Genomic DNA, 19,940 nt, shown 5'->3' on the forward strand with positions numbered 1-19,940 from the left:
TAAAATGGATACATTTTATGATATGTAAGTTATATCTCAATGAAGTCGTTAAAGATTAAAAATAATGACACTTCTAAAAAGACATGATGTAAAAATATATACATATCCAGTGTAAACTCAAGTAGTTGAATGTTATCTCTATATTTCTACCCATCTATCTGTCTGCTTACCTACTTACCTACCTACCTATCTGTCAATATGGCTAACAAACTGTTAACAGTGGGTAGCACTTTGCTTTTGAATTACAGGTGATTTCTTAGTTTTATTTTTTAATATCCAAATTTTCTTTTTTTATGTTTCAAGTTCTTATTTAAATTCTAGTTAGTTAACATACTATCCAAATTTTCTACAGTGAACATTTATTACTTAAAGCAACTAACTCACAAACTGGAAAAAAAAAAAAAAAAGAAAAAGCTTTTTAGAAAGATGAAGTGCACTTACTCTTTTGCAGAGAATGTTCTGGCCTTCCAGGAAGGCTGGACCTTGCTGTTCAACATTCCTACAGCACATGTCCCATCATAGAGTACCTGCTCGAGAGAGATTAAATTTACAATTGAATGATTAACTCCAGATGAATAAAGTGTACGTGCACATGATGCAAGTGAACAATGATTCCATTCCCAAGAGGAGGACGGGAGACCCTAGCTTCCAGAAAGAAGAACTGTGTTTACTCAGGGTGTTAATGATTTTGTCATTAAGAGTTGACAATGGAACTCTTCTTGTTTCTAGAGAATTGGGGCTGAGTTCATCCATGTCTTCTTTTAGGAGGGGTGACCTTTCAAGGGGTGAAGTAAGGGCTCTAGCAGAAAGTATTCGAGATTTCAGTTGGGATCAAGTCAAAGGAAATGACTACAGTTGAATACAAGCATGACAAATCTTACTAAAGCTGATTACCGTTAAACCAGTTTATGAGTTTGGTTAAAACCATATTCTCCTTCTAGTGTCACACCAATGAGTCTCATTATATCAGGATCGTTTGTTTCCTCCAGCTTTGTCCAAAGCCTGACACCCCGACTATTGCTCTCTTACTGCAAGCGGAAGTTCTACGTTCAAATTTGCCCATGTATCTATCATTCCTGACATCTTGCTTAAACAGTGCTTTCAAAGTATTTGTTATACGAGAGGTTGGCAATTTTCCTTCCAAAAACAAATTGTATTTTCACATATTTTAAAAAATATGAATGGGAAAAAGGTAGTGATAGTGTAACATAACACATTACATACACACTGCAACTTTTCTTTTCTGATATCCTGGCCCCCATTGAACTATCTCCCATTATTTCAGTGAGTAAAATGTGAATTTATTAAAATAAATTGTTATTTAAATTATTTGAGAGAGAGAGAGAGAGAGCATGAGTCGGGAGGGGGGAGGGGGGTGCGGGCAGAGGGAGAGGCAGGCTCCCCGCTGAGCAGGGACCCCCCCCCCAATGCGGGGTTCGATCCCAGGACCCTGGGATCATGACCTGAGCTGAAGGCAGACGCCCAACCGACTGAGCCACGCAGGCGCCCCAAAATAAATGAAATCTTTTAAAAAATAAAAAACGAAATGTGAACCTATTATTATGTTCACCCAGGACTAATGTGGAGACAAATTATATCTATTTTAATGAGATATCTTATTTTTTAAAAATATGTTTTATGTTGCTGGTGCTCTTTTGTTATCATAAACAAGAAAGAAAGTTTTTATTTTTATATCCCTTAAATACCTTTTATATCCCTTGAATACCTATAAATACTTTATATCAATTAAATGCTTATAGATAGCTAAACAATAAATTCTTCTAACAAGCAGAAAAAGGAAAACGTGCTTTGCCAAGGAGCATTCTAATTAGCTTTCAATTGTCTAAAAAAAAGAATTAGGTCAACCTGTGTGACAACTCAGATTATTGTCCTCTGAGGTTCATTTTGAAATACCTTTTAATTTTCTGTGAGCATTCATTATAAGAATATTATAAACCCACCATCTCAAAAAAGTGGAAATACAATCCCATCACAGAAATATAACCAATGTTCACATTTTGGTAGTTTCTCTTAGACTATTTGCAATATAGACACAAACATAAGACATTTTTCATTTCTGTACAAAAATTTATTCAACAAATATTTATTGAGTGTCTATTATGTGCCAGTGTTATTTCTACTGGATGGCATCATATTTGCTATCCTGTCAACTCAGCATTCACTGTCATTGGAATGTCCTTTCATGTCAGTAAATTTAGATTTGCTATATCCTTCCAATGGCTGCATAATTAAGAAAGATTGTACTTCCCAAAATAGTGACAGCAATCTTTTTATTCACACCCACCCCCCCGAACCTTGTCGTGCCCCACCAAGACGTAGGATCTCTGTCCCCTTACCCTGAACCTGGGTGAAGTTCTATGACTGCCTCGATCCACCAGAAGTGAGGCCATATGACTTCCAAGAGAGATCATAAAAGGTGACATGGCTTCTGCCTAGCCCTCTCTTGGGACACTCACCCTGGGAAGCCAGCCACCACATTTTGAGGAAGCCCATCCCACAAAAGAGAGGTTGTGTGTAGGAGTTCCAGCCAACAACCCCAGCCAAGGTCTCAGGCGACAGCCAGCATCAACTGCCAACCATGTGGTGAGTTCTTCAGATGACTCCAGCATCCAAGCCGTGGCAGCCGATGCCAAAAAGAAGAGAAGCGGCTGTCCCCACCGAGCCCTTCCAAAATCACAGATTTGTGAGAAAAATGCACGTGGCTTGCTTTAAGTCAGTAAATTTCCAGGTGGTTTGTTGCACAGCAGTGGATGCCAGGAATAGCAGTATTTCTTTGAATGACCATACTGCAACTTCGGCAGCCGATGCCTAACTTTTAGACCTTTCTGTTGTTACTAGTGTTTTGATGTTGTTGTTGTTGCTTTCCTAATATAAACGTAGTGTGTGTGTGTGTGTGTGTGTGTGTGTGTGTGTGTGTGTGTGTGTGTGTACAGGATGGTATGCATAGCATTATTTCCTCAATATAAATATTATTTCCCAAAAGTAGAAATGCAGGTCAAATGATCTGCATATTTTAAAGGATTTGTTTTTAAGATTTTATTTATTTAGGGGCGCCTGGGTGGCTCAGTTGTTAAGCATCTGCCTTTGGCTCAGGTCATGATCCCAGGGTCCTGGGATCGAGCCCCGCATCAGGGGCTCCCTGCTCTGTGGGAAGCCTGCTTCTCCCTCTCCCACTCCCCCTGCTCGTGTTCCCTCCCTTGCTCTGTCTCTCTCTGTCAAATAAATAAATTTTAAAAAAGTTACTTTAAAAAAAAAGATTTTATTTATTTATCCGAGAGAGAGAGAGAGAGAGAGCAGGGGGGAGGGGTAGAGGGAGAAGCAGACTCCCCACTGAGCAGAGAGCCCGATGCGGGCCTCAATCCCAGGACCCTGGGATCATGACCTGAGCCGAAGGCGGAGGCTTAACCGACTGAGCCACCCAGGCACCCCTCAGAGATTCTGATGCAAGTTTGGAGCAATTCACCTTAATGTAGTTTAGAGGCTCACGGATATGTATGGTTTAGAAATAGTTAAATTTAAAATACTTTGGCAAAATCAATCGCTAGAAATTTGAGAGCTGAAAAGGAAAGTTCAGTGAGTATAGGAAAAACCACTGATATTTCTATCAAAAAGAAGTTCTGGCTTTTAAGTTAAAGGTAATACATTCAAATATTTGAATTAAGAAGAAAAAGTGATTATGCAAACATGAATTTTGAGGGTGAGAGTCTCTTGAGTCTGATTATGTATTTGTACATATAATCCCCAGATGGATCCCAGACCCACTTAGTCACTTAATATACCACACTTCATAGTAAGATAACCTTTATTAGATGAATTTCAATTGCAAGAACTGAAAGATACCTTCAAGTATAGAAATTCCTAGAGCTTTCTGAAGACCGAATAATTCTACTGCAGTGTGAAGTCCTTGAGTAGGGTTTTACCTCCGAGTCAGTATTGTCAGATGACCAGCCACAATGGCTTGACTGGTTGTGGAGAACAGACGAGAGCTGAGAGTTACCATGTGACCAGAGCTGATATAATTATAGCCTGAAAATGTTAAGTGGAGAAGAGTTTAAAGGCAATGTTTTAATGTTAAGTTCTGCAAATTTTTAGGGTCGAAGCTATTCTGATATTAAATGTTCTTACTAATTACGTATGTGTGTGCATTACCTGTCACCTTCCAATATTAATAGTAATAATAATATCTTAGGTTGGGATTGTAGTTTAGAGTTTACAAGGTGCTTCCATATTTGTTTTCCTTGCTTTATTTAATCTTCATAACAAAGCCAAGAAGTCGTTACTCTGTAGACGATGAGAGCAAGTCCAGGGAAGTTAAATAACCAGACAGAGACAGCTAGGACTTGAACACAAGTACTCTGATCTCAACTTAACCATCTTTAAAGTAGAAACCAGGGACATCTCTACCCCATCTTCTAAAGACTACCTCTTGCATTATGCTAAAACTCATCACACAGAGTAGGGGTCAGCAACTGTTTTCTGTAAAGGGCCAGATAGTAAACATTTTTGGCTCTGTAGGCCATGCGGTTCACTCCTCAGTACAACTCACCTGTGCCACTGTAGCTCCCAAGCAGCCATGGATAGTGTGCAATGAATGGGCGTGGCTGTGTCTTCGTAAAACTTTATTGACAAAAACAAGCAGAGGATCCTCTTGGTCATCAGGCCTTGGTTTGCTGACCCCTCACATGAAAGAATGAGTAAACACAGAAGAGTCTCATGTCCACTTCTTCCCTTTCCACTCCATTCACTCCCTCTCCCTAAAAAAAAAAACCACCCTATTTTTATTAGATTCTTGTTTAGTCTTCCAGACTTCCTTTTGCAAATACAGACACATGCATATAGAGACTTCTAGTCCTCCTGCTGCTCTTTCCTCACGGCTCTCAGCCCATTCCCCCTTCCACACTCTGTTTTGATTACCTGCGCATTCATCCAGATGAGTGCTTAGAGGCCGGATGTTCCTTTCTGCCCTTGCGTAGTACTTTACTACGTAGATCTGCTGCAGATTACTCAGTCGACTGCTGGGCATGTGTGTAGTTTCCGTGATTTTGCTTGAATGTGTGACAGTTTGTGCTTATATTGGTGATTCTGTGGGATAGATACCTAGAAGTGGTACTGCCGGATGGAAGGGTACATGCATCTGTCAATTTACTACTTCCTGCCAAATTCCCTCCATGTTCGTGGCAGTATTGTGTACTCCTGCCCGCGACCTATGAGACTACCTGTTTCCCCAGAGCCTCACCAATGGTGTATGGAGCCAATCTTGGGATTTAGGCTACTCCATCAGGCAAGAGATGGTATCTTGGTATAGCTTATAATTTGCATTTTTTTTTTTTTTTTTGCTGCAAGTGAAAAAGAACACCTTTCCATACATTTCAGGACCAATTATAAATCTCCTGTGTTTCATAACCACTGCCCATTTTTCTTTTGGGTGGTAGGTTTTTCTCTTTTCAAAGTTTAGGCACTTGTTAAACATGAAGGAGATTGGCCCTCTGTCCCAGTTCATCATTTCTTTTGACTTGGCTTATGCTGTTTTTTGCCATGCAAAAGTTTTCCTTTTATTTTTATGTAGATAAATTTACTGATCATTCACCACTAGATAGATATATATGGATATAGGTGATACAGATGTAGATATAAATGAGAGACAGACAGACAGACAGATGTGAAGGATGGATGGATGGATGGATATGACAGACAGACAGACAGACAGACAGATGTGAAGGATGGATGGATGGATGGATATGACAGACAGACAGACAGACAGACAGACAGATGTGATGGATGGATGATAGACAGATAGACAGATGTGAAGGATGGATGGATGGATGGATATGACAGACAGACAGACAGACAGACAGACAGATGTGATGGATGGATGATAGACAGATGTGATGGATGGATGATAGACAGACAGACAGATGTGAAGGATGGATGGATGGATGGATATGATAGACAGACAGACAGACAGATGTGATGGATGGATGGATGGATGGATATGATAGACAGACAGACAGACAGACAGACAGATGTGATGGATGGATGGATGGATGGATATGATAGACAGACAGACAGACAGACAGACAGATGTGAAGGATGGATGGATGGATGGATATGACAGACAGACAGACAGACAGACAGATGTGATGGATGGATGGATGGATGGATATGATAGACAGACAGACAGACAGACAGATGTGAAGGATGGATGGATGGATGGATATGACAGACAGACAGACAGACAGACAGATGTGATGGATGGATGATAGACAGATAGACAGATGTGGATGTTACATGTGAAATGTAGATGGAGGGGTGGGCGCCTGGCTGGCTCAGTCGGTGGACTGTGTGACTCTTGATCTGGGGGTTGTAAGTTCGCACCCTACGTTGGCTGTAGAGATTAGTTAAAATAAAATCTTAAAAAAGAAGATGTAGCTGTGGATGTACGTATAGATATCTTCTGGGGTTTTTTTAAGATTTTATTTATTTATTTGACAGAGAGAGAGAGTGAGCACAAGCAGAGGGAGCTGGAGAGGGAGAAGCAGGCTCCCCACTCAGCAGGGAGCCCAATACAGGGCTGGATCCCAGGACCCTGGGATCATGACCTGAGCTGAAGGCAGACGCCCAACCGACGGAGCCACTCAGGTGCCCCTCTTCTGAGTTTTTAACTCTCCTTGTGCTAAACATCTAAAAAATTTAAATGGGTGAAAAGGACAAAGGCGATGATGTGAGTCCTAAAGACATGAGAGCTCTTATCTGCAAGTAAGTTTGTATTCAAAGTGTGAATGGATTTGCCAAGTATTATTTTAAATGTTAAGACAGGTGACGCGTACTAGTACAGAGAATAACTAAGACCTAGAATAGAGCAAAACGGCCAAGGTTAATTCAAGAGCTATATATTAGTTGATAATGCAGAGAAGTAAAATCTTTTATAGTCAAGCAAAATGTGATATCAAACAAGTTCCAGTTAAGTCTGAAAGTATACAGACACTTAAAACCTTTGTGGTTGCTTACATCCAATTTTAATGCAAAATCTCTTAAATCGCGTGTAACAGAAAGATATTAGTATCATCGTGCGAGCGTTTAATAGCGAAACAAATAAAACAAGCCAAATGTCCCATTTGTCGGTTACTATTTTGCTGTCAGGTGATAAACTCAGAATCTCGAGAGTTCTGCGCTTTTGTTTGGTTTTGCCTGGCTTCTCTACCCAGTAGATTCGCACCTTGTCCTGCGTCCACTACCCCAGCAAAGCAGAGTCAGTAAACTGAAGTTAAGGACAGAGAAGTTACCGCATTTGCCATGCGCCCCAGGTTCGTGTTTGCTATGGAGAAGGCATCGTCACCAAGCCGAGGCAGTTTTCTTTCGAGAGAGGAAAGGCCGGATGGAGGCCTGGGGTAGGGGGTGCACACAGCACCGTGATGTCACGGATTGCATTGTCTCTTGGGAAACTCATCCATCAAACCGTCACCTCTGATTCTGTGCAGGGTCACTACGGAAAGAGGCGGCCTGCCCCAGTTTGGGCATTCTGAAGTGTTAGAATGTGGTAGAGCTGGTGGTGTGAAGCCGATTCGTTTTGTTTCAAAGGCCCAAATGGCATGCTGCCGAACAGAGACACAAGCCCAGCCGCGTCTCCTTAGAAATAATGACTCCGAGGCAAACAGCCCTCATTGCAGAATGTACAACTGTGCTATCTGCTTGTCTCCTCTTGGATTTATTCGTGCCCGGGGTTTAAATGATGTAATAGAAAGAAAAGGTAAGCCTTCTTTTTTAAATCTTGAGGGGAGAGGGGCGCATTCCCGCTTGATGATAGCCTCTCTGAAATATATATAAGGTATGTGTCTTCGGTGGGAAGGAGATGTGGATTTGTAAGGTGTGACTATCGTCGTGAAATACAAGGGCAAAGCCTGTGCTCTGGGAAGAGAAGGTAAACTGTAAATCTGAAAAAGGGTCCTGCCTTACGACTTAGCAATGGACTTTTCCGTACTGTTTTTAAGACATGATCGTGAAAAAACGAATTTTTGTAGGCTGTCATCCTCGGGATCTTAGATAGAGCATGCAGATCCACGCTTTCATATTTCAGAATCTGCCTTTTCGTCACGTTTCAGTTTATCTTCCGTTTGGGGGGCAAATTAAAAACAAACAGCTGCTCTAAATTGTCACGGCGCAAAGTGCTGGGTGAACCTGGGCAGTTTCGAGCGGATTTCCGGACAACTTGTTTGAAATCGTTCTGTTCTGGGAGGGAGTGTAAAGAGAGCTAGGGAACTCAGAGGAAGTTTGTGGCTGAGCCACCTTTCCCATCCCTGGGAGATACCGCCTGGCGTCTGGGGGGCGGGGGGGTACAGAGAGCTCAGAATGCTCCTCTCCACGCCTTGCCAGGGAGCCGTGCTACTGCCGGGTTTGGGGTTTGGTACCGTGTGTCCTGTCGCCCGAGGAGCGAGGAGCGCAGAGGGCCAGATGCCTCTCCGAGGATTCGCCTCGCAGGGATTAATGCCAGCAAACACCCTCCTGCCCCCCCCCCCTCGCCTCCTGCTCCCCAGGAGAGGCGCTTCTGCAGAAATCATTTGGTGTGTGTGCCGGTTTTCCTTGTGAGGGGATTAGAGAATAGGAGAGTGCTTTGTGAGAAAAATCCCAGGAGAGGTTGCTCGGGGAGAAACCAACCAGAGGGAAGGCAGACTTCAGCTTTCTTGGTCCCCTCACTGAAGTGACTCTAAGAAACCCAGGTCCCTGGCCTAGAGCAGCTGGGGGGCTGTTTTCCTTCGGCCACCTTAGGAGAAACTGGTAAGGCTCTGTGGTTTGTTTTTTTTTTTTTTTCCTACTGTTCTGAGATGCTACTATTATTGGTTTATTAAAGTGCCCGTGTTGGAAGGAAGGGAAAGTGGTTGGCGATTCTGGGGACATCCTGCATTGTCTCTGCCTAGCGTATGAGAAAGGCGCTGTTTCCCCTGCACAAAGGGCTGGTAGCCATAGCATAATTTTACTTTTCCCAAACTTGATTAACATCACTTTTGAGCAACTGACTTCAACCAAGCATATGCACCCGCGGAAACTGTACTCCGTGTGGGAATGCACCTATTTATGGGATAATTATATTTTTAAAGGGTTTATCTCTAAATCTGATTAATTTGGAGGTACGACTGCATGGGGGAGGGGGGAGAAAATCAGTCCTCTCTGGAAAATTCCAAATTGTCCGTTTCCCATGAGAATGCATGTTTCACCTCTTTTGTAACTAGCGCTGCGCAGATCCAAGCCACTGCTAGTAAACTAAGTAGTCCCCAAAGTTAAGTTCCAGACAGGGTGACATAAGAGGAGAGGGGTCCTACTAAAATGAGGAAAATGGAATTTTGAGTTAGTCACGTAGAGTATATGTTCTCGATTTGTTACTCAACCAGTGTTCTAATTGGAAAGAAGAAATGAGGAAGCTGCTCGGAGTCAGAAAGTTTAGGTACCATATCTCCTTCAGCAATTTCAAGGACGCAGCTCACCAAACCTTATTTGGCATATGTTACCCCCTAAGGTTCCATTTTGTTATTTTTAGAGTTGATTTTGCTATCTGTGTGGGATTTTATATATATGCATATGTAAAATATATGGATTTTATATATATTTATACATATATAAATATTTTGTATTATATATACATATATAAAATATGTTTGTTTTATACATGTATATATAAAATCCCACACAAATACAAATATGTATATATACATACATAAGATATGTATATGTATATATACACATTTTTGTTTTATATCTATATATTTATATACATATTTTATATGTGTATATATATATCCTTTTATTATACCATGGGAAACTTAAGCCTGAATAGTTTAGAAATATATCAATTCAGTTTGAGGCAAATTATCCCGCAAACTAACTACCACAGTCCTTCTGAGCTGGAGTATGTGTGAAGAAGATATAAGCGACAGACAGCTGTTGTCCCCGTGAGGGCCAAGTCCAGAAGCCTGTCCTCGGAGCTGAGAACCAAGTTCCTGCAAGCCCTGCCTGCCGGCCCCTCCCCGCCCCCAACCAGGAGTGAGTGGTAAGTGGTGCTGTTGTTTTTCCCCCCGGAGAAAGTTTGGATGCTGCGTAATGTAGCTGGCTGTCTGCATTGTTGTTCCTCCTCATTAAAATAAAACTAAAAATCATGCTCTGCGCTAAGTTCTGATGGTAGATGTTTAGTTTCTAAATTTTACATATTCCGAATACTACACTTCCTATCATTCCAGTTGAATCTGTGCATCATGAAAACAATGATCAAGTAAAATGATTCCACACCAACGAATTACCCAGGTCTGCAATTTTAACTTCCATCGAAATTAGGCCCAGAGAGCTTTTTCTACTTAATTCTGCGGTCTTCGGATGACCCGATTATTAGAATATTCAAAAAATTGTATTTCATTCATAACCATCAACTTTTTAAAAAGGTGTGTAACTATTTAGCTTCTCTGCATGCATATTATTATGAGCACCTGCAAAAATACAGGCTCCTTCTTTAAAATGAGCTAATTATTTGCCTGACGGATGCTTTACAAAACAGGGAAGGGCGATTCCCTTTCTAGTTTCTTCTTCTTCAGCTGAAAATGCTAATTCAACCAAACAGTTTTATCTCTGTCTTTTGCAATTGCTTACAGAAGGCAGGCTGTTAATTGGGGGGTCCTGAGTGTGAAATAACGGTTAATCAATTTATCTGTGAACTCCAAGGACACCTGGGAGGTTTTCAGGTTTCTGATCAGTGTTATTTACCATTCTCTACTGCATGCTCATTCCAGTTTCGAAGACTATTTACCTTCATAATATTTGAGCCTGAGAGCATCGAATTTATTGGAATTGATTTTCTTTCCAGGTTGAGCTTTTAAAATACTTTTGCTGGTTGTTTTTCACTACTGCCTTATGAGATTTTCCCTCATCTGGCCTATATTTATGGAGTGCCTGGGTGTCACTAGGGTGGCCCACGTTTGCTCTTAGAGGTGACAACTCTACTTCTGTGTGGCTCCTTGCAGAGGTGGCCAAGGCCAGAAGGGAAAAAGGCTTTTGCTGTTCTAACAATTGTCCGCAGGGTCACACGGTTCCGTTGCCAAGTGTGGTTTCAGCAAGGACAGAAAATGCTCATTCTCCTGAATTATTGATACTTTAAAATATATTACTGGCTACTTAAAACCTGGGAGTTGGGTTCATCAATAATCCTCTCACATTGCACAGGACCTGCTGGGTGTTAGTCTCATCGCTGGGCATTTAAATAATTCAAAAGTAAGATTTCTCCTGAATTAATTCGGCCTTTGTACAAGTTGGGGAAAATACGGAGCAAGACGTTTTAGCAAGCTTCATCTTTACAGCTTATAAATTACCGTTCCTTCTCGTGTTTGCTTTTGATTAGTTTTTTTCTGTTAGATGGTTTTGGTTAAACACGTTTTGTTAAATGATATGTCACAATAATGTACGTGATTTATAAAGAGATCAATGGGAAAAGGGCATCATGGGAAAGAAAGGACTGTTTCTTGAATCCACCATGTAGCAGACACCGCCTTAGCCTTTGGCACAAGCAGTGTTATTATTTAATCTTCTCAACCGTGCTGCAAGATAGGTAGCATTATGCCCATTTTAAAGATGAGGACACTGAAGCCCAGGACATTAGAGAATGAAATCAAGTCCTGCAACTGCTCGGGTACGCACATCTGTCCCCTGCGCCACAAAAGCACATTTTTAGCCACGCCTGTATGGCTCTCTTAGCACCCCCGTCTTTCTTCCCAGATCCTGTATCAATTGATAATTCCCTACAGCTTATCTTAATGCTTCCAAAGTGTCTCCCTTGACAGTTGCAACCTGTTCCCTGAGTTCCTTTATGAGCTGACAGCCGATATATGTAAGTAGGGATTGGGCAGGTGCTGAACGCGTTTATGTGTAAAAAGTGCTTTTGAAACATCAACGTAGAAACAACATATTAGGTTGGAATATAGAATGCCGCATAGTTGATTTTGTTTGGTTAGGGGAACTGAGAAGTAAACTTGGTCTGGTTTGGGGCCACGCCTGGCCTGATTATCCTCCCAGCCCGGGCACCAGTCCGCGGGCAAGCTGCGACACCTTTGTGTCTCCTCTGTGTACAGATGTGGGTTTCCATCCCCACTGGCCTCACTTCCTGCCTCCAACAGGGGGAGCAGAGGAAGGGCTGGGGTTGTAGAAGCCTGAGGAGGGCATCTCCTGCCCTCCTTCCAAAGCTATTCGTTGAGAGAAAGGAAGCGGTGGCATGTCATTAATAAAAGAGACTTCTAAATGTATCGATGCCGTAGTCGCGGCCATCAATTGACCAACCCATTTCTTTAGTGGGCACTAGCTATCCAGTTGCCTGTATATTGGTTTTCTATCACTGCTGTAACAAATTACCACACATTTAGTGCCTTAAAACAACAGAAATCTGTTTTCTTACGGCCCTGGAGGTCTGAAGCCTGAAATGGGTTTAAAACCAAGGGGATCAGCAGAGCTGCATTCCTTCCGGAGGCTCCAGGGGAAAGTCCGTTCCTCGATTTTCCAGCTTCTAGAGGCCACCAGCATTCCTTGGCTCATGGCCTCCACATCACTCGAAGGTCTGCTTCCATCAACCCATGCCTCCTCCTTTCGCTTAGGAGGACCCTTGGGATTACATTGGACCCACCAAACTAATCCAAGGAAATCTTCCCATCCCGGCATCCTTAATCACGTCTGCAAAGTCCCGTTTGCCACGTATCGTCACATCTTCACAAGTTTGGAGAATTGGAACATGGACACCTTTGGGAGGCCATTATTCTGACTCCCACACCTTTTAAAATATTTCTCTAGAACTCCGTGGTATTTACTTACTCCATGCTCTTATAGGTAATGGGGAGCCACAGAAGGATTTCAAGTGGCAAGGAGAAATAACCAGGTTTTCATGGTAGAAGGCTTACAGGAAGAACCCTAAAGAAACGGAGGCCCAATTAGGACACCCACTGGAATGTAGGAGAGAGGAGTTGAGAACATGCCTTGTGGTGGGGTCTGAGAGGAGGGGACAAGGTCGGCGTTTGAGAGGTATTAGAAAGGGTGCATTGACAGGAAAGAGGCCGTGGTGTGGATGACTTGGATGGATGACGGGCCAGGGAGGGAGAGAGGGTAGGTGACTCTGGGAAGTGTGCCCACTGTGCTAGGAGCTGCGGATTCAGTGGTGGCCAGAAACACGTCTTTGCTCATGTAGTTCAAAACCCATCTGTGCAGACTGATAGTAACAACAAATGAGTCTTATTTATGGACTGCTTTATCTTCTTCCAAGCACATTATATTTCCTCTTCACGCCAACCCTCTTAGGTAGATACTGGTAGCATTATCATCCCATTGTTCAGATGAAGAAATGAGGCAAAGAGAGGTTATTTGAGCAATTTGCGAGGGGAACGAAAGGATTTGAAGCCTAGTAGGCTGGCTCCAGGGTCCATGGTTTTAATTCTTATACTCCACTGCCTCGCTTAACAACTAATTATAATTGTATGGGATATTTAGTATGGGAGCTATCTACATTTCAAGATGGGCTGTGAAGTTTTCCGAGGCAAATTCCTAAAGATTCTGGCCATCAGCAGCATGTCATTCATGATAAAATATTTGGAGCACTGGACTAGGCATAAGGGTGAAATGAAAAAAATATCATATTCCCCTGCTCTCTAAGAATTTATATCCACACGCAGAAACCCATATTGCAGCCATAAAAAAGAGACGGTCAGAAGTGAAATGGTTCCAAGGCCCTCTGGATAAATCCGACGTGAGGATACAGTCCTTTTCTAAAAGGAGTGGGAAGGAGCAAGGCAGTGAGAAGGCCCAGATGACCAGATGCAGGGGCATGACAAGCCTTCATCAAAGGACTCAGTGTGCTGTGTACTTTCCATACACTCTCCCATTTAATCCTATGCCAATGCTAGAAAACTCCCTGTCTTAACAGATGGAGGAATCGAAGCAGGAGAGAGGTTAAGTTAAGGAACCTGCCTGAGGTTACAACGTCATGATTGATGGAGTGAAATTTCAGGCCCCGCCTCTCCTCACTCTGCTACGTGTGTGTTTCCAGGATGTAGGTTCAGTGTACCAGGCAGAACCGCCTTGAAATAAAATTGTAAAGTGCCTCAGGAATCCTAAAATGATGTTTACACTTTTTAAGGTTCTGGTATTTTGATCTGGTTGCTCTTCGGGATCATTATTGTTGCCTGGGCTGCTGGGTGGAGCTGGTCTGTGTGCGTGCCTGAGGATTGCACTATCGCTCAGCTGTAGGTGGTCTTTAAAAGAAAAATCAGGGGCGCCTGGGTGGCTCATTCGGTTAAGAGTCTACCTTCGGCTCAGGTCATGGTCCTGGGGTCCTGGGGTTGAACCCCACGTCCGGCTTCCTGCTCCTCGGGGAATCTGCTTCTCCCTCTGCCTGTTGCCCCCGCCCCGCCTGTGTTCTCTCTCTCTCTCTCTCTCTCTGTCAAATAAATTAATTAGAAAGAAAAATCATCCTTACCGAGAAAGATATATGTACACTTCTTTTTTACGTTCTTTTTATCTTCTTTAAACTGTTCTATAGCCTTTGTAGAAGTTATAATGTGAAATTATAGAACATGTGCATGTGGGCTCTCTATACTTTGTATCTATAGATATATGATATATATAGTAATCATTAGGTGACAAATACCAAAAGATATCATTGATAGGAATGTCGTGCTTTTTTTGTTCTTTTATAGCTAGATAACTCAGAAGATCTGAAAACTTGCCCCTTAAATTTGCTTCTTAATCTATGTAACAGAACAATTCAGATCCTCTTAACCTTTTCTACCAGACATTTATTTTAACAAACAATTACTCGGTACCTACTGTGTGTTGGGCATACATTTGATTTCATGGGTCCCTTCCAGTTCTTGTTAGGAAGACTCCTCTTTACAAGAGGAGAGTCTCAGAGAATGGCCCAGCCAGACTTGAACTCCTGGAGGCTTCGGCCCTTTAGCCTGGAAGACTTGCTCGCATGCCACTCAACCCACTTAGCTAGGATGGATGTTCGGAGCCACTGGAGATGATATTTTTCCACTTGAGCAGCAAATTAGGAGAGTTTGCTTATATCCCCATGACCGAAGGTAGGCACATTTTGGAACCAATATTCCTATTTATCAAGATAATCTGCAGCTTGCTTTAATGAGGGGGAATTTCAAAACCCATTTGTTGAAAGATAACTCTGTGCAATTGTATAATTTGCCTCAAAGTGAGAATTCCAGAAAATGTGAGATTTCCCCAATAGCTTGCTAGCCAATAGCTGGGAGATTTACATTCAAGATGACATCTGTTCAGGCTTACGCTCTGCTTTTGCATATGTGTTGGCAAAACACTTTCAGTGAACCTTCCCCACGTTCTAACCCCACATCGACTTCTCCCAAAACTCATGACAAGAAAGGGACAGAGCTAGAATTATCATCCCAGAGTTTCTGACCCTGGGTTCAATGCTTAGAGTAGGTCATGATTAGTTTTAATAGTAAATAATATATAATTGCTGACAGGTGCCTTTGGGCATTGGGAAATAGCATTTAAAATAATGTTTTCCATGATATATTGCCTACAGGAGGATGTCATCATGCGAGCTTAATAGGAAGGCTTAAAGGTGAGAGCTCAGTATCATATGGAAAGGGAACATTTGTTCAGATTTTCTCCTCCACTGTCAGGGAATCAGACATCATCTAGCATGTCGTATATATATATATATATATATAAATATGTATATATTTATATATATATATATAAGAATTTTTTTAAAGATTTTATTTGAGAGCGTGAGCGTGCAAAAGTGAGCCGGGGGCGGAGGCGGTGGCAGAAAGGAGGAAGGCAGAGGGAGAAGCAGACTCCCAGCTGAGCAAGTAACCTGACGTGGGGCTCGTTCCCAGGACTCCGAGATCATGACCTAAGCTGAAGACAGTTATCAATATGCCAATAAGATCTGCAAAGACACATAGCCTGAGCTCTCACTTAAAAATTATCTAATTCAGTGAATTTCCATTGCAAAGTTTAGATACCCTCGGGTCGCGGTAATGGCAAACTACTCTTCCTTATGGTTCTGCATGGCAAGGAGAAGTTCACGCCTTATTTTCTCTAATTTAAAGTAAGGTGATCAACAAATTTTCATATACACGTGTTAACTTCAAAATACAGAGAAGCTTGAAGCTACTGCAAACACAAGTTTACTTACTGAATTGTATTTGATAACACCTATCCTCTTGCCACATAACAGCAAGAGCGAACATTCAAAAACTTCTCATACATCCAAGGAAATCCTCCATCTTTGTTAATTATGTGGAATTTCTCTCATTTGTAATGCACCGTATAGGCTCCGGAAAAGTGTGGGAAATTGGCACGTAATTGGGACATAATAGGCACTTAAGCCTTATATTTTCATAACAAAACTGTCCTAAATTAAAATAAAAATGATATGCAAATGAGATTTCTTTAGCTAAATGTGGGCACAAGGGCTGTAAAGATATCAGTATATATTAGAATAACATGAATAATTTATTTGATGATGTAAAACCTAATAAAGATTTAATGATCACCCATATGCCTTTAAATTTATATGAGATATACCAATATGGTGGGCAAATACAGGCAGCTATTACAACTCTGTCCAGAACTCTGTAACTCTTCCTATGTTCGTTACTTTTTAGAAAGGGTCACAGAACAATGCAATAAATGGTTGCAAAGAAGTTTCTGTCCCAAGATACCCATTCAGTGAATTCTAGAGCTCAAGCTGCTTTTCTCTAAAACCATGAAATACGCTCTCTTGCTGCAGAATTGGACTAACCATTTTCTGATATATAAATTTAATGATTTCAATGTCAGAATAATTTTGGTGAAGAAAAACCATTTTAGGGGCATAATTTCCTACAAAGATTGTTGGCCTGTTGCTTTGAATTCCATTTGAATGCATACTACGAGACGGGGTAGCTGCGCTAAATCCATAGCATCTGGGTTATTCTTCGTGGATGAGTTCCAGTGCTTTTGGTGATAGAACTAAAAGCTCACAAGATGCTGTGTATCAGCAATGAAACAATTAGTCTTTGAGAAGCTTTGGGGAAATTACTCAAGCAGCGAATTAATCCTTGTGATTCTGGTCTCTCTTCCCCAATGCTAGATCTCTGAAGGGACACCCCCCACCCAGCCCAGTTCCTGGGTCTCCTCTCAAAGGTGTAAAATTTCATAAACCTTTGGTAAAACATTATGAATTTGCTTTCTGTGCGATACAACTGGTATTTTTTCCAGACCTGTATTTCCATAATTAAACATCCTAAAATACAAATCCCATTATTATTTGTTATGTCTAGTCAGTAATTAGACCTCAGCTGGTAGGGCAATTTCAGAACAGAGTTTACCAATTTACATACTAATCCAGCAGAGTCTGGTGGGACATGATTAGCATAGATTCAGTCAACATCTTAATTAGCCCTAATCCCAGCATGCACTGGAGGTGCCTTACCCCACCCCCCACCCCTGTGAGTCTGGTTTAGCTGACTTTTTCTCTTCAAGAAATCCCCACCCTTCAAAAGATATTTCCCAGTGTCCTTTTTCACTGATGAAATGGCTATGTCTCAAAGTGGTCCGCCAGGCAAGACATTTTGTGGCTTGAAATGTGACTACACCTGTGAGAGATCTGGCCAGGCAAGTGATGAATGCTTGAGTCGGAGGTAAAAACCAAAGTACCAGAGTGTGTTGTGGAATGTTAGAATATACCCACTCTTCCTTCCCATCCTTCCCCCAACTCCAGGTAGCAAGGCCTGTAAGCCATCCCAAACATAGGAGAATCTTACCAATTTTCTAAGACACTAGAGAAGGATATGCCTTATTCCCACCCACGGTCAGAAGCCCATTTCATTGTTTACCATCTCTTGTGTCAGGAAATCCCTTATACTTAACTGAGATCCCCCATGTTGCGCATCTAAGCCTCTTGCCTCTCTGTCCATCCATAGTGGAAATGGGAGAACAGGCAGTCCACTCACCTCTGAAAAGCTCCTCGTGTAGCTGAGGACCATAATGAAATGATCTCCCGAATCTTCTCTTCTTCAGGTTGAATTTTTCCAGCTCCCTGACTCTCCTCTCAGGTCCCTTTCTTCAACCCTTTGATCTTCCTTGTGGCTTTTCTGTGAACTCTTTCCAAGCTCCCCACATCCGTCTTTAATCTCGGAGCTCGGGACTGGGCAGAGAACCTTTGAAATAGCCTGAATGGCCCGATATCCTCAGGAGCTGCATCTAACCCTTTTGTGTGCCTCCGTATTCAACTCACTTTGAGAATCAGTGCTTGCTCTTAGTTAGCTGACTGGCTTTCTTTATTCCCTTCCTATTTGAAAAAAGAATTTGATTTTCTATTTGTGTGCTATTCTGTAACCGGATAGGGATTGCTTCTATTTGCTTGGGAATATTCTATTGCAGTTTGTCAAGGTTACTTTGTGCTTCCGTGTCAGTTGGCGAATCTATAAGCCACTGGTAACTCCTGCCGAGGTTTGAAGTCGTCTGCAAACTCAGTGTGGGCATTACCAGTGAATTACTGCACAAACCAAGGACATGAGGCCCTCGGTGGGTACTGGGGTGAACCCAGGAGAGCATCATTTGCTAACACCTTCAGCCCGAGGATGCATCTCTCTTCTCTGCCACCCTTCCCCACTTTTGACCTTTGTCTTGTGACAGACTCTTTCCCTGTTTCACTCTCTTGTTTTCTCTTTACTCATTCCTTCTTCCTTTTCATCTCTTCCGTGTTCACTCAACACCTCCCTACTCGAAATTGTTCCCCAGCCAAAACTTTGTCCGGTTATTGCGGTTGGGAGTGACACGGGGGAGATGATGGAAAGAGAGAAACATCTGGCACAGTTCTCCCTTCTAGCTTTGTACCGGCTTAGCTGAAATCAGGCCACATAGGTCACAGATCAGAACTAGTCAAAAGCACCAAGTGATGGATACTGTAAGAATCAAGGCGAAGAAGAAGTGCCCGCCTCAGGCCCAGCTGCCTAGCGGTGCCAGCCCCGGAGACATGTACCTTTCTGGCCACACAGAAAGAGCTCGTCAGAGTGTTGCTAGTTTTGTGCATAAAAGAACCAGTCTAACTCACGTTGACTATTACTCGATTTGTCAGGGGCCAAGCCCATGTTTCAAATTCCAGAAGGTGTCCCAGCTTGCCTTGAAAGCCAGGGTATTAATCCCTGTCTAGAAATTTAAGAATCCTTGAGATTATAAAAGGTTTATTCATACATCCTTGGAGATTTTTTTTAAATAGCTGTATGTCTGTGGGCAAGAAGCAGGTGTGAGGGCTTTTGCATGGATGTCTTTATAGTCGAGACTCTTACTGTTGAAAACTATAAAGCTGTAAAAACCAGTTCACATATCCCCTGCTTCTTCAGGGGTTACTGATGGAAGAGAAAATGCCTACTTTGGGGGTTTCTGTTTGATTGGTTGGTTGATTTGGTTTGTTTTTTTATTTTTGGCCGATTGAATTTTGTGTGTATGTGCGTTTGTCGCAACCTGAAACTTTAAATTTCCTCGCCAAAAGGTAGTTCACACTCTAGGTGTAGAATTGATAAATACATCCTTGATTATTTCCTTATTTTCCTTTTTTAAAAGATTTTATTTATTTATTTTAGAGAGAGTGTGCATGAGTAGGGGGAGGGGCAGAGGGAGAGGAAGAGAGAGAATCCCAGGCAGACTCTGCGCTAAGTGCAGAGCCTGAGGTGGGGCTCTGTCTCACAACCCTGAGATCACGACCTGAGCCAAAACCAAGAGTCCGACGCTCAATCGACTGAGCCACCCAGGCGCACCCCTCCCCCCCTTTTTAAGTAGGCTCCACACCCAACGCGGGGCTTGAACTCACGACCCTGAGATCAAGAGTCCCATGTTCTACCACCCCCCCTTGTTTTCCATTTTAATTCCTGATCACT

At 42.3% G+C, this 19,940-nt stretch overlaps 1 protein-coding gene across 7 annotated transcripts in view; it reads left to right on the plus strand.

The window, feature by feature from the left end:
* The window catches only part of MID1 (midline 1), a 590,235-nt gene that overhangs the window by 376,449 nt on the left and 193,846 nt on the right, over positions 1-19,940 (plus strand). The window contains exon 1 of one of the 7 annotated variants that reach the window (XM_035725707.1): positions 7,742-7,768. The exons of 5 other annotated variants lie outside the window; for them this stretch is intronic. The gene's annotated coding sequence lies outside the window, so the exon portion shown is untranslated. Of the gene's footprint in view, positions 1-7,741; positions 7,769-8,673; positions 8,794-19,940 lie in introns of those variants that run through there. One more of the 7 variants, XM_027609033.1, reaches the window with a different exon arrangement.

The sequence above is a fragment of the Zalophus californianus genome, chromosome X (genome assembly GCF_009762305.2).
Source record: "Zalophus californianus isolate mZalCal1 chromosome X, mZalCal1.pri.v2, whole genome shotgun sequence".
NCBI lineage: Eukaryota > Metazoa > Chordata > Mammalia > Carnivora > Otariidae > Zalophus > Zalophus californianus.